Source organism: Mustela putorius, unplaced genomic scaffold, assembly GCF_011764305.1.
Source record: "Mustela putorius furo isolate JIRA1106 unplaced genomic scaffold, ASM1176430v1.1 tig00003863_pilon_pilon_pilon, whole genome shotgun sequence".
In the NCBI taxonomy this organism is placed as follows: domain Eukaryota; kingdom Metazoa; phylum Chordata; class Mammalia; order Carnivora; family Mustelidae; genus Mustela; species Mustela putorius.
Genome location: NW_025422015.1, coordinates 25144540 through 25157329, shown reverse-complemented (window position 1 = coordinate 25157329; position 12790 = coordinate 25144540). Strand labels below are relative to the sequence as shown.

At 36.2% G+C, this 12790-nt stretch overlaps 1 protein-coding gene and 1 non-coding gene across 8 annotated transcripts in view; both read right to left on the bottom strand.

Moving 5' to 3' along the window:
* The window catches only part of PTPRK (protein tyrosine phosphatase receptor type K), a 563647-nt gene that overhangs the window by 303513 nt on the left and 247344 nt on the right, over positions 1-12790 (bottom strand). The gene's annotated exons all lie outside the window — the stretch shown is intronic.
* Positions 11423-11637, bottom strand: LOC123387862. Its single transcript, XR_006602362.1, has one exon. It is a non-coding gene; the product is annotated as a small nucleolar RNA U3 (small nucleolar RNA).

Below are 12790 nucleotides of genomic sequence, written 5' to 3'. Positions count from 1 at the left end.
AGGTACCCAAATAAAGGACACTGTGGGAGCAACAAGTAGACTGAGGGACTGGAATCTCATAAAAGGACCTAACATGCTTGGGTATTAACCAGCCAGTCAAGAAATATTTATTGCACACTGCTTATGTACAATGATAACAAGATTTTATTCCTACACTCATGTATATATTTATGGAGTAAACAAATATGTATTATTATATTTCCAGGAAAATATATGTGTGCATGTATGCATATAGTTCATTCTTAAATCTAAAATTGCACTAACAAAGGAACACTGCTCAATGCAAATAATTTTAGAGACTTCACTTTCTTTTCAAGTTTCTATTTAAATTCTAGTTAGGGGGTGCCTGGGTGGCTCAGTGGGTTAAGCCGCTGCCTTCGGCTCAGGTCATGATCTCAGGGTCCTGGGATCTAGTCCCACATCCAGCTCTCTGCTCGGCAGGGGGCCTGCTTCCCTTCCTCTCTCTCTGTGATCTCTTCCTCTCTCCTACTGTGATCTCTCTCTGTCAAATAAATAAATAAAATCTTTAAGGGGAAAAAATAAATAAATAAATGAATTCTAGTTAGTTAACATATACTATCATATTAATTCCAGGAGTAGAATTTAGTGATTCACCACTTACAGTAACACCAAGTGTTAAAGACTTTACTTCAATGCAATAAGTATCATATGTAATATTTTACACGTAGTATTACTTCAATGTAATATTGTAATAAATATCATAAACATTGTTAAGATTTATATAATTATAAGGAAGTTAGTGTTATAAAATAAAACTTTGCATTCCTTTCACGCTATGTTAAATCCTGTTTTCATAGGAGAGTGGTCAAAATTTATCTTTCAGTGTGTCTGTACAACATGTCACCAAAACCAACAACGATTCACTGAGCTAATCTAATTCAAAGTTCCAACTCTCAAAAATCAGAGAAGCCTCTGATATGTATACAGACCTAAACTTTACTGTTGATAAGCTCATAATGAACAAATCTTGGCAGAAAGAATATAAGCCAGAATACAGTTTGTTCAGATATCAATTAGAACCACTGAAAATTATTTAAATACAATTTTGAGGAGAGACAAAGGGAGGAATGTTAGAGGAAATAAAACCATTTCCTATTTACTTAAACTACAGTTTTAGTTACTTTTAAAGTAATACTAGTTCAGCTAGTTTAGTTATATCTATACTCTTTATACTCTTTATAATCTTTATTCATCCTTATTCGCGAAGCATTTGGTGAAGACACAATAAATACCCTAGCCACTAGGGATATGAAGACTAAAACAAGACAGAGCCACAACTGCTAGGAAGGAAAAGATCTATGTACATTTTCTTCTGTTTAAAAAAAAAAAAAAAAAGGAGGCCATGAGAAATCCCTTAAAATTTCTACAATAGGATCGCTACATAATGTTAAATCAAGCAAGGTAATAATTAAAACTTCCATTTGATTATGTTAAAAAAGATCAAAATATTTTATACACTCAGTGATACCAAGAGTTAATCATGCATGGCTTACTTGGCTAATAGATTAACTAAGTCTTGAGTTATATTTTCTTTTACCTGTCCCCAAAGTACCCATGCTAATACTAGAGAAATCCAAGACCACTGGAAAAAGGAAGTAAATGAAACAAAGATGGAATGAAAAGATCAGTTGCATTGTCTACTGACCCTTTTAGCGTAACATATGCATTTGTTTAGGATATAACTATTTATTGACTACCTAACATGTATAAGAGATAAATAGCATTCTAATATGGAAGAAAGACAATAAGTAAATACAGTACGGTAACAAAGTTTTATCAAGGCAGGGAGCTATAGAAGAAAACAGTAGGAACCCAGTGATCAGGGAAATCTCTCAGAAGGTAAAATATGAGCCAAGATCTGAATGTGAAGAAGAAAGGAATACCATTCCAAGCAGAGGGAATAACAACCACAAAGGCTTTGAGACAAAACAAACTTGGAACATTCCAGAAGCACAGGGCAAAGTGAAGGCGGCATACAGCAGGGGCCAAATTAATTTGGAGTTAGCCAAGAGTTAAATTCATGTTAGAGATATGGATTTTATTCTAAATGTGTTGAGAAGCCATGGGAGAGTTTGGGTAGAATCCTTAATATCTGACATGTGTTTCATAAGATCAGTCTGCTGTGAGGAGACTAGCCAACCAGGGACAAAAAAGGTAAACTGGGAGAACTGCTGGGAGGAGATGTTTGAGGTGAGAGAGGTGCCAAGCCTGGGCTTAAGTAGTGCTTCCCTAACACTTTCACATTATGAGGGGAAAAAGATAATTATCTGTAAAATATCTTAGAATAAATGAACAAGGCTGTTCATAGCTGGAGTCTCCAGATAGGCTAATTTGTTCCAGTAATCACTAGACAGATAAAAAAACATATTACATATAAATATATATGTATATATAAAACACACATACATACCATATATCATATAGCAAACATACAATATGAATGTAATTTCATAGAAAAAGGTCTTACACAATATAGACCCAACTTAAGATAACTACCTTAAGGGAAGTATTGGATAGAAGGGAGTGGAATAATACGAAGGAGGAATTTCACTTTTTTGCTCTATCAACTTACGATATTTTAATTTTTGCAAATATTGATCAATGTATTCGTTGTGTAATGGAGAAAATCTTTTTTAGCCTTCTGTATTGTATTACTTATCTCTGAGCTATACTTTGATGACATGGCTTTCTCAAAAGTATATTTGAAATTTCATTTTAAAAAATTGTATTTTATCCTAAGTGTAATGAGACAGGCCTACAGCAGAGGAGTGACATAATCTGAATTATGATCTAAAGCAGCTTATTGTGATGACTATGGAGAGAAGAGGTGTGTGGGACAGCAAAACAGAAGCAAAGACAATAATTAAGGACACCATGGTGGGTGTTCAAGGAAAAGATGATGGTATGCACTACAGGGATGACCTAGGAAATGGAGAAAATGATCTTATCCTTCCTTATCTAATATCCAGCATAGCAAATGGCATTCAACATGCTTTCTGTACACAGGTCTACAGGTAAAAAAAGAAGGAAGAAGCTGTAGTGTATTGCTTTTCTATTTTGAGGTAGAGAGGTAAAAACTTTTTCTTGGAGATACTTGTATAATGTCCATTTTGGAGAGCAGCTCATCAATCCCCTGGGTAGAGATTTCTATAATTACTATTATAACAAATTAATGTTGGAAGCAAGTAAAGTGAAAATTATTTTGAAACAAACTTCTTTCTCAGTTTAATTCCAGTATTAAAATATGCTGTCACTGAAGTTTCAAATATGTTGGAAGATATTACAAAACTATGAGGTCGTAATGAGTTACTCTGAAGGCACCTAAGAAATAGTGCTTTAAAAGTTTAACATTTAATGGTACAATTCCTCTCTAAAATCTGAAACAAAATTAACCTAAATTACAAAACTGACTGACATTGTTTTAGCTTCTCTCTCTCTCTCACTTTGTAAATTATAGGCTGAGATCGCTCATCAGTTTTTTTAATCTGAGCCTAGTTGGCCGTAATTTCAATTTATATCACTTGCTCTGTCACTCTGTCGGGCTCTGAATTTCATTTTCTATTTTACCTACATAAATATAAATCCCATCTTGTCATTACTTTTTCCATATATCAAACCTAATGCTTAAATTAAAAATCTCAAAAAAAAAAAACCCTTCAGTTTTGTTTTAACATATTAGATGATTCATTGTTTGATTTCTTTGGATCACATGATTAAAGATGTAGTAGCAGACATCAATATCCATATGGATTTCTGAATACACGTTATATGGATTTGAAATTTTCTAGAGAGAAAAAAAATGTTACAAGTAACAAATGACAGTTAATTTTCTAAGTTAGCCCTTAAGATGTTTTAGTCCATAATATAGCTGAAACACTATACTTGTACTTGAATTAGCAAAATACTGAGAATACAATCTAGCCACATGTCTACAGTTATTGAAGGGAGGGTACTATATGGGGTGCTTCAGAGTGTAGGTCAAAACTGTTCAACAGAACTGTGTGCCACAGTTCAAGTTTTCTCTATCTGTCCTATATGGTGACCCAGTGGCATGTGGGCTCCAAGCACTTGACATGTGGTCAGTGTGACTGAGGAAACAAATTTCTAATTTTATTTAATTTTAATTAAATTTAGATGATCATATCTCAATAGAGGCTACCTCAACTGGACAGTGAAGGTCTGAAATACAGATAAAAGCACTTAGGATAATTAATGATAGTGAAACCAAAAGTAAAAAGAAGCAACTGAAGGGGTGCTGGGTGGCTCAGTCAGTCTTGATTTTGGCTCAGGTCATGATCTCAGGGTCGTGAGATGGAACCCCATCTTCGGCTCTACAATCAACATGGTACCTACTTAAGATTCTCTTTCTCTCTCTCCCTCTGCCCCCCCCCAAAAAAAAAGAAAGAGAAGAAAAAAAGAGAAAAGAAGCAACTTGAGTGTCACTGTAAATTTCCATGTAAGAGTAATATGTATTCTCTAGGAATCATGAAAGTAGGTTCTACCCTTAAGGAAAGCTTTGAGTTGGGCCCTTATATGGTGCACTAATTACTGAATGGCCCCAACAAGCAAGAGTGTCAGGGCTACATCTAGAAACCAATGCCAGTAGCTACTCAGCCTGAGAAAAGTCTTTCCATGTGTGCAAATGACAACCAATCAAGGGCACTCTATTTGGATAGTGCAAGGCGGGGCAGTTTGCCATTATAGTCTAATATTACTTTACAAATTTGAATTTCATCCCAACTATGTGGATGGATGACAAACTATGCAGAAAGTTATACTACATACTACAACATAAAATAGTTGATACACTGATTTTCTCTCATTTCCAACATATTTTTTCCCTAGATTCAAACAATGTGAGACAAACTCAAGATTAAATTAATAAAACCAAATAAGTTCACACAGTGAAAACACATTACAAATGATACTTTCTTGACTGGAGATTTTTATCTTAAGAGAGTCAGATTAAGAATCTTAGTTTTACGGATGCCTGTGTGGCACAGTCAGTTAAGTATCTGCCTTTGGATCAGGTCATGATCCCAGGATCCTGAGAACTCATCTCCCATCAGGCTCCTTGGTAAGCAAGGAGCCTCAAGGAGTCTGCTTCTCCCTCCCTCTGCTTGTATTCTCTCTCTCTCTCTGACAAATAAATAAATCAAGACTTTAAAAAAAAAATCTTATTTTTAAATTAAAATGTCAATATTGATCAATATCACTAGCTTAAAAACCTAAATATTCACCCTATTGTTTTTTAAACTGCAGGAATGAATTCCTTTTAATTCTTTTGAATGTTAAAATCTCTGCATGCAAAGATTTCCCCAGGGAAATAAATTAATGTTTATTTACTTAGGTTATCTTTATAAAATATAAACCCTAAACTGTTCCCAATCACAGGACTATGGAAGGGTACAGGGCAGAGAAGGAGAAGGGAGACTGATATTTCACCCATATTCATCTACACTCTTAGCTGCTTTTGGAAAATCCACTTAAGACCACAGCCTTACATTCTACTTTAATTAATTTACATGTCAGTATGAAACACAGACATGAAAAGTCTATTTTGTGAAATTATTAAAAAATATATAATATTATGGTTCCTTTTGTCTCTTCTATAATACAAGGTTAACAGGTACTCTTTTTCCCCCCAAGAATTTACAGCTGCAGTCCAAAATATGGCAAAAATGGGCAAAAAAATGTTCTTAGTACTTTACACTCCAGAGAATTCATGAATACCTTGAACCAGTCTTCCTTCAGTGTTTTCTGACCAGTGGCAGACCTGGTCCTATTATACCCCACCACCTCCCATACCCAAATGATCAGAGCAGAATGTTGGGGACAAGGGAGAGAAGTGCACTATTGACAGTCATGGGCATCCCTACCTCTGGGAGAGAGGGGAAGCAGGTGCCTACCCCACAGGAATCTTCCTGGGGCCAAAAAAAAGAAGGTTCTAAAAGAATCACTCATCAAGACCGAGAGTACCTGTGAGAAAGGGAGGCCGGCAAATGGCTCCTAAACAAAGCCTTCATGAGGGAGTCCTTGGGGAAACCTGGCAAAGATCCCTGAAGAACAAAGAGGCTGTCCCTTTCTCATTGTTGAAACTGTTAATACAGAGACATTTGCTGGGATGGCCTAAGCAGTAGGACCAGAAAGAGCAAAATGTGAGCTCAGTGGTCTGCTGGTAAGGACTCAGCAAGTGACTGGGAGATGACAGTTGGTGGCCCTTGTTGATTTCAGGGACAGAAATCCTCTCACCATGGCCAATTTCAGGTTACCAATGCGAAGCTACTGAATGCACAATGAAGAGATGGGCAGGAGCAGGTTCTCTGCAGTATTTCTACCATAAAAACACAACAGACACAAACAACATCAAAAGCATAGATGATTAAATAAAATAAAATAGGGAGTATTAAGTTTTGAGTATTTATTACTTTGTTTTTAATATAACCCATCTGATTATTTACTTCCATGATGTCATTAGTAGTGCCCATGTTTAATTGCAAGATCACAAAATTCCTGAAAATTTAACAATTCGTTCTTAGAAGCCAGTATAAGCCAGCTACTGCACAGCGCTAGTGTGCCTAGAAGGTGAATGGAAGTTTGCCTGGGGACATGGAGGAAGTCCGCCTTTCTCTATATGGAGAAGTACCTTGTAGACATTGTGCCAGGGCTCTCTAAGTTTTTTCCAGACAACAGCTAAGTGAGGGATCACCCCTGCTGGAAAGGTTGAAGTAGTGGGCCACTTGCCAGAAGTTCAGCAGGGACATAACAGCCTCTGTCTAAGGAGTACTCTGAGATTAGAGGAGGCTGGTGTGAAGCAGAACACCATACCAAGCCAACCATCCCCACAGCAGCTAGGAGGAAAGACCACACCCATCATCAGAACTAAAAAGCTATCTGACACAGGTCCAGTTAAGAAAGAAGACCTCTACCTTCTTTATGTCTGCTTCTAAACCTAGTCCTTGCAAGGGGAAGACAAAAGAAACTACTAACTAGCTACTGACTCCTTGCCCTCAAAAGACAAGCAAGTGTAGGTGACGATGAAAGACAAAGTAAGAGCATGTACACTTAAACTGAACCAAAGTGGATTTTAATAGCTGAAAATGAACAAAAGCTAAGAAACTTGTCTAATGTGTCATTAAGAATCAGGTCAAAGAGAATTGATTAAGTATAACTGAAAAAAAAATGGCCAGTGGTAGGAAAATAGGTTAAGTCTTCCCTGAGTCGAAACCTCTCAACAAACTGGTTGCATATATGCTTAAGGTATCACTACTTAGAATACTGTGCTAGGTATCCACTGCTAACAAGACAACTAAAATGAGTAACTTTTCCTTTAAAGAAAAACAGCCTGCTGTTTCAAATACTGATGTCATGCAAATGATGATATATTCAATCCTGCTATTTTTTTTTAAGATTTTATTTATTTATTTGATAGACGGAGATCACAAGTAGGCAGAGAGGCAGGCAGAGAGAGGGGGGAGGAAGCAGGCTCCCTGCAGAGTAGAGAGCCTGATGTGGGGCTCAATCCCAGGACTCTGGGATCATGACCTGAGCCAAAGGCAGAGGCTTTAACCCTCTGAGCCATCCAGGCGCCCCCATCCTGCTATTTCTATGTGGGCATCATTTCTCCATTATACACTGACACCAAAAGCAAAGAGGTGTGGGTACTCAAAAATGCAAGGCATCCTTATCAGGAATAGTAGCAACAGCGTATCTTAATGTACATTATTTTATTTGATTTTCACAGAAGAGCTGCAAGGTAGACAGAACCATTATTAATAGTCACTCATGCCTTATAGATATTAAAAATGAAGCTGAGAGAAATTAAACGATATGCTCCCTTAAAAGCCAAAACTTGACTACACTTCACTATTAGCTAAGGAACACTGGCTTTAGAAGGCAGGGCCAGGTTCTAATCCTGGTTATGCCACTTATAGTTATGGGATACTGGGTCAAACATTCTCTCCAGGCCATGATTCTTTCTATGAAATTAAATCACCGGACCACAATATCTGTAGGTCTCTTCTAGGACCATGATACTATTTCATCAACAGGAAAGGCAAGATGTCCAGAAGGCCAGGATAGATTACACAACTAAGCACACAACGATGCCAAAGGGAAGAATTCAGGCAAGGCTTATGGGGTGCCAGAAATAAAACAAACTTGTGCTAAACCAGCTCTCAAGTCAAGCTTTGATGTGCTTCCTGAAAACAATGCTTCTAAGCATTTCCAAGTTTGCCGAACCAACCGGGCTTCCATGTGGAAGAAAGTGAAAACCCAAAATTGAAGTAGCACAGGCAGAAATATAGATGAGAGGAATTTCTGAAGGAAAAAAACTGCTAAGCCATTCATGTAAAAATTATCTCACTCTGTTCTAGAAATTGCCAATAAGTATTATAATGAAATATCTTATTATTTATTACAATATTCACTAGTAATTTTATAAAAGTCTAGCTAATTAAATATTCATTTTGATATGTAGGTTTTCAGGAACAAGCAGAAACAAAATATCCACAAATTAATGCACATCCAGAAAATAACAAATCAGTATCAGTGACGAGTCAGTACAGACTAAACGGAAAAAAGAAAGTCTCCAATTTATCTGCATGCCATAAGTGCATCTTAGAACAAGCAAAATGTAATGCATTTCTTCAACCAATTTACCAATAGAAATTGCTAGATGAATCAATAAAACATGAATTATTTTATGTTCTCCCCTATATTTCTCTCATTTATTATTTCACCAAAACCTATTAACTGCTCTATTAAAACTCAAGTGTTCTATGGGTGAGGTAGAAGGGAAGAATCTCTTTCTTATTTATATTTGTTCATATCTGTAATATAATCAGAATAAAAACATGTGGGCACATGCATATGTAACACATAAATTTAAAAATAGCCACAGTTAGCTAATTCAGTGAACATGAGATAGTATTGTCTAAAGTGATGAAAATGTTCTAACCAAAAGAGGAATCCTTCAAACTGACCTTGAAAATGGAGCCCAGCTTTTCTAATAAGTTTACAATACAGCCTTGACCCTCCTGGGCTGTGATACCAGGTCATCACTTACTGTGTGATTCTGTAAGTATCACATATGCATCCCACACCCCCCATTCATTCTGTAAAACACAAGGTTGATTCAAAGGGGTCATGTGATAACACATGAACTGTTCTAACACAGGACTGGCACTCAATACATTCATCTCCTATCAAAGCCCAGCTAAGAAAGATCCTAGCTTCAGTGAGACTTCCTACACACTGCAGCTCTCAGCAAAGGCCTTTAGTCTGTTGACAAAAAGAGTCATACTGACCGAGTTCAGGAATCTCTTGAGTTACTCATGCTATCCTCAGGAATACAAAAATAACTGGATATCCTGATTTCTGTTGGTTATACAAAACTATTAACTACCTCCTCAAACACACCTACCCGCCCCATCCAACATACATACTCCAACCAAACTTATGGACAGGAAGGCAAACTTCCGAGAGAAAAAACAAACAACTGCTATTCACTGAACACTTATCTGCCAGACAGAGCCTTAGGCAATTCTGAACAAATTCGCAGCCTAGACACAAGAAAGAAGTTGTACAGAGAAAGAGATAGCAAGAGATTCAGCTGAGATTTTATCATAACTAGATTTGATCCTATGGCCCATCGTCCCTAAAATTGTGCAACTCTTTCTCCCATATTTAACTATTACCAATGATGCACAAAACAGCTTCCCAGAAAAGTTTATACTAAGTAATTAAACCAAACAGCACACAAAACTCCACACTTAATCAACGACAACATATACAATTCCCTTGTCTGTGACCTCGGGACTCTGGCTATGCACAACCCTTGAAACACTGAGTATAATATTCATTTGTAGTTTAAATATTCCAAATAGAATGAATCCACACAAACAAGAATATATTTCAAAACTGTCACTAGCAATAAAATAGAAGTTGAAATTGGAGATTTCTTTTTCTTTCTTTTTTTTTTTTTGAAATTGGAGATTTCTGAAAAAAGATCTGGGAGTAGTACTAGGAAAGGTATGAACAAAGTAGCTTAGGAACATCTATTCTCTCTATTATACCAACTACTTGGGCTAAAGGACCATTCTGATTTCCTTTTGATTATAAGGAAATGTACAGTTCAGCTGAAATATATATTGAACCATCACAAAACTTCTAGCATCATATTTTAGCACATGAGAAAAATTCTATTATTCCTCTTTCAACCTAATAGAATAGGGGAAAAAATGAGATAGTGTTAGCAGAGAAGACTGAAATGGAAGCACTTGGTTATTGTGAAATAATCATTATGTCAAAGGAATAGATACACTTGCCTGTACTTTTCCCATGCTTATGCCCTAGAGGTGTGTGATTATCTTATAATCATTGCTGTTTCCCAGAGAAACACATTTTGCTTCATGATACAATTTTTTAAAAGTGAAAAATGTATTACCAGAGGTGCTTGTTAAATTGATGATGATGACTTAAATTAACCTACATTTGTCACTAAGTTTCAAGGGTCATTCATTATTGAGCACAAAAAGACATATTTTCTACATGAGGGGAAACATAAAATGCAAAGAAAGTGAGAGAACCATTAATTAAAGTTTATGTAAAAAAAGACAGAGAACTATTACAAATACCTATGATTTCAGCCTTTTTTGGGGAACAGGGTCCATATTCAGAAAGACAAAGTCATCAATGGTAGTCAAAAAAGGAAAGAGGTCTACTTATATTTGCTGACCACATTACCAATAGAAAATCATTATTCTGCAATAATTACTGTGCCTCAGTGAACAGTAAAATTATTTTTAACATTTCATTTGTTTTACAATCTCTAAAACACAATGGCTCTAGTTAAATTACTGTACAATAACCCGATCATTTAATTTTAAATCAGTATTTTATCGATCGTACTAAGTCCTCTTCTGATACAAATGTCATCCAAAGGAACATATTTTCAATATATTGAACACACCCTATTTTATTCTTTGCTGGCTACATAGTCTCTTAAGACAAAACTAGATAATTAAAGTGTTCAGTGATGAGTCTATTAACAAAAGCAAAAGATTTAACATATTGCCTTGAGAGAGAATTTTCAAGTTTCTTTCCTTATCTTGGTAGGCAAGAGAGAACTGTATTTTTAACACTCCTGAAGGGGATAATTATGTCTTATCATTTGCTTCCTGCTGATAAAAGGTAAATATAAACTCTTAATGAAGATGACTATGACTGTTCCTCCATTGTGGGATCTTCCTCAGTCATTTCCTGCGCTAGAACCCTCATCAAAAGAAACAGCTCAGGTGAAATCATAAGCAGAAAGCTATCACTGATGTCACACACAGCAAGAGAGATCACATCAAACAGTAATATTCTTTTTTTTCTTTTTTTTTTAATTTTTTTATAAACATATAATATATTTTTATCCCCAGCTATCCTCTTCAAAAGAGAAGAAGAACGATCATCAATGACCAAGGGCTGTTGTATAGCACAACGCCCAAAGTCAGCTTCATGCTCAGCAAGGAATACTACGTCTCCTCCTCGTGGTTTTGGGTACTTTACAAATTCAGAGACACTTCTCTAGTAACAAACTATAGAAATGATCCCTGAAAGTATAGTCTTAAACAGTAATATTCTTGTCCAGTGAGAATCAGACAGGAGAACGACGTGGTAATAAGTGGCTCATATCTCATACGGTAAGGGCTAATTAGTTCAAGAAAAGTCCCAGAGGTCAGGGATTTATTTTCTACCATAAAATAGACAGTTTAATGAAATATCCTCTAAAATTCCAGTTTATCAATCTTATAAGAAAAGGAAACTGGAATCAAATTATCACAAAAATGTAACTGCCTCATTCATTAAAATTTATTAATTTCTCCATTAGGGTAAGAATTAAATTGCCTGGTTGTAAGCCTGCAACTACTAAAAGTAAATGCTATGAATCTGTCATGAAAAGACATGAAGAAAAGCTAAATTTCCACAATTCTATGTATAAAAAGTATGCTGTGATATTTCCAGTAATAAAATTAACAATGTTCTGAACAGCTAAATATGTGTGGAACAAACGTCATTATATAGCATACATCAAGAATGCGTAAATACTTAAAATGAGATAAGAACTCAAGAGGCAATTCTTAATTTTAGCACCTAATTTATGCCCATTCCTATAAAGCCAACATGGAGAAGAGAGTTAAGGTAAAACACAGAGATCCTGTCCTCAGAAGCAGAAAACTTATTTTAAATAACATCCATCAGAGATGCCTAGGTGCTTAGTTGGTTAACAGTACACCTTTGGCTCACGTCACAATCCTGGAGTCCTGGGATCAAGCCCTGCATAGGGCTCCTTGCTCAGCAAGGAGCCTACTACTCCCTCTGCCTGCTGCTCCCCCTCTCTGCTTGTGTTCTCTCTCTAACAAATAAATAAATAAAATTAAACAAACAAACAAAGAGCATCTATCTATAATGTGTCAGCGAGTGCATTGGGGTATCGGGCTGTAAAGCAAAATTAAGGACAAGCCCGATGGTCGAAAAGCCAAAGACCGGGTAAGATGAGGGTAGTTACAAAATGACATTAGATGGGCTATGATTGATACAGCTACCTAAGTCTGCTGAAATGCAAAGAAAACAGTGAATGTCAGGGGAAGCTGCAAAGGCTCAAAAGAAGGTTACATTTTAACTCACCCAGAAGCAAAAAGGGGTATGTTTAGAGGCCTGGAAATCAGGGAAACCATTTTGGTTCCCTACAGTATTTGCAGGATACCCAAACTCTGGATAA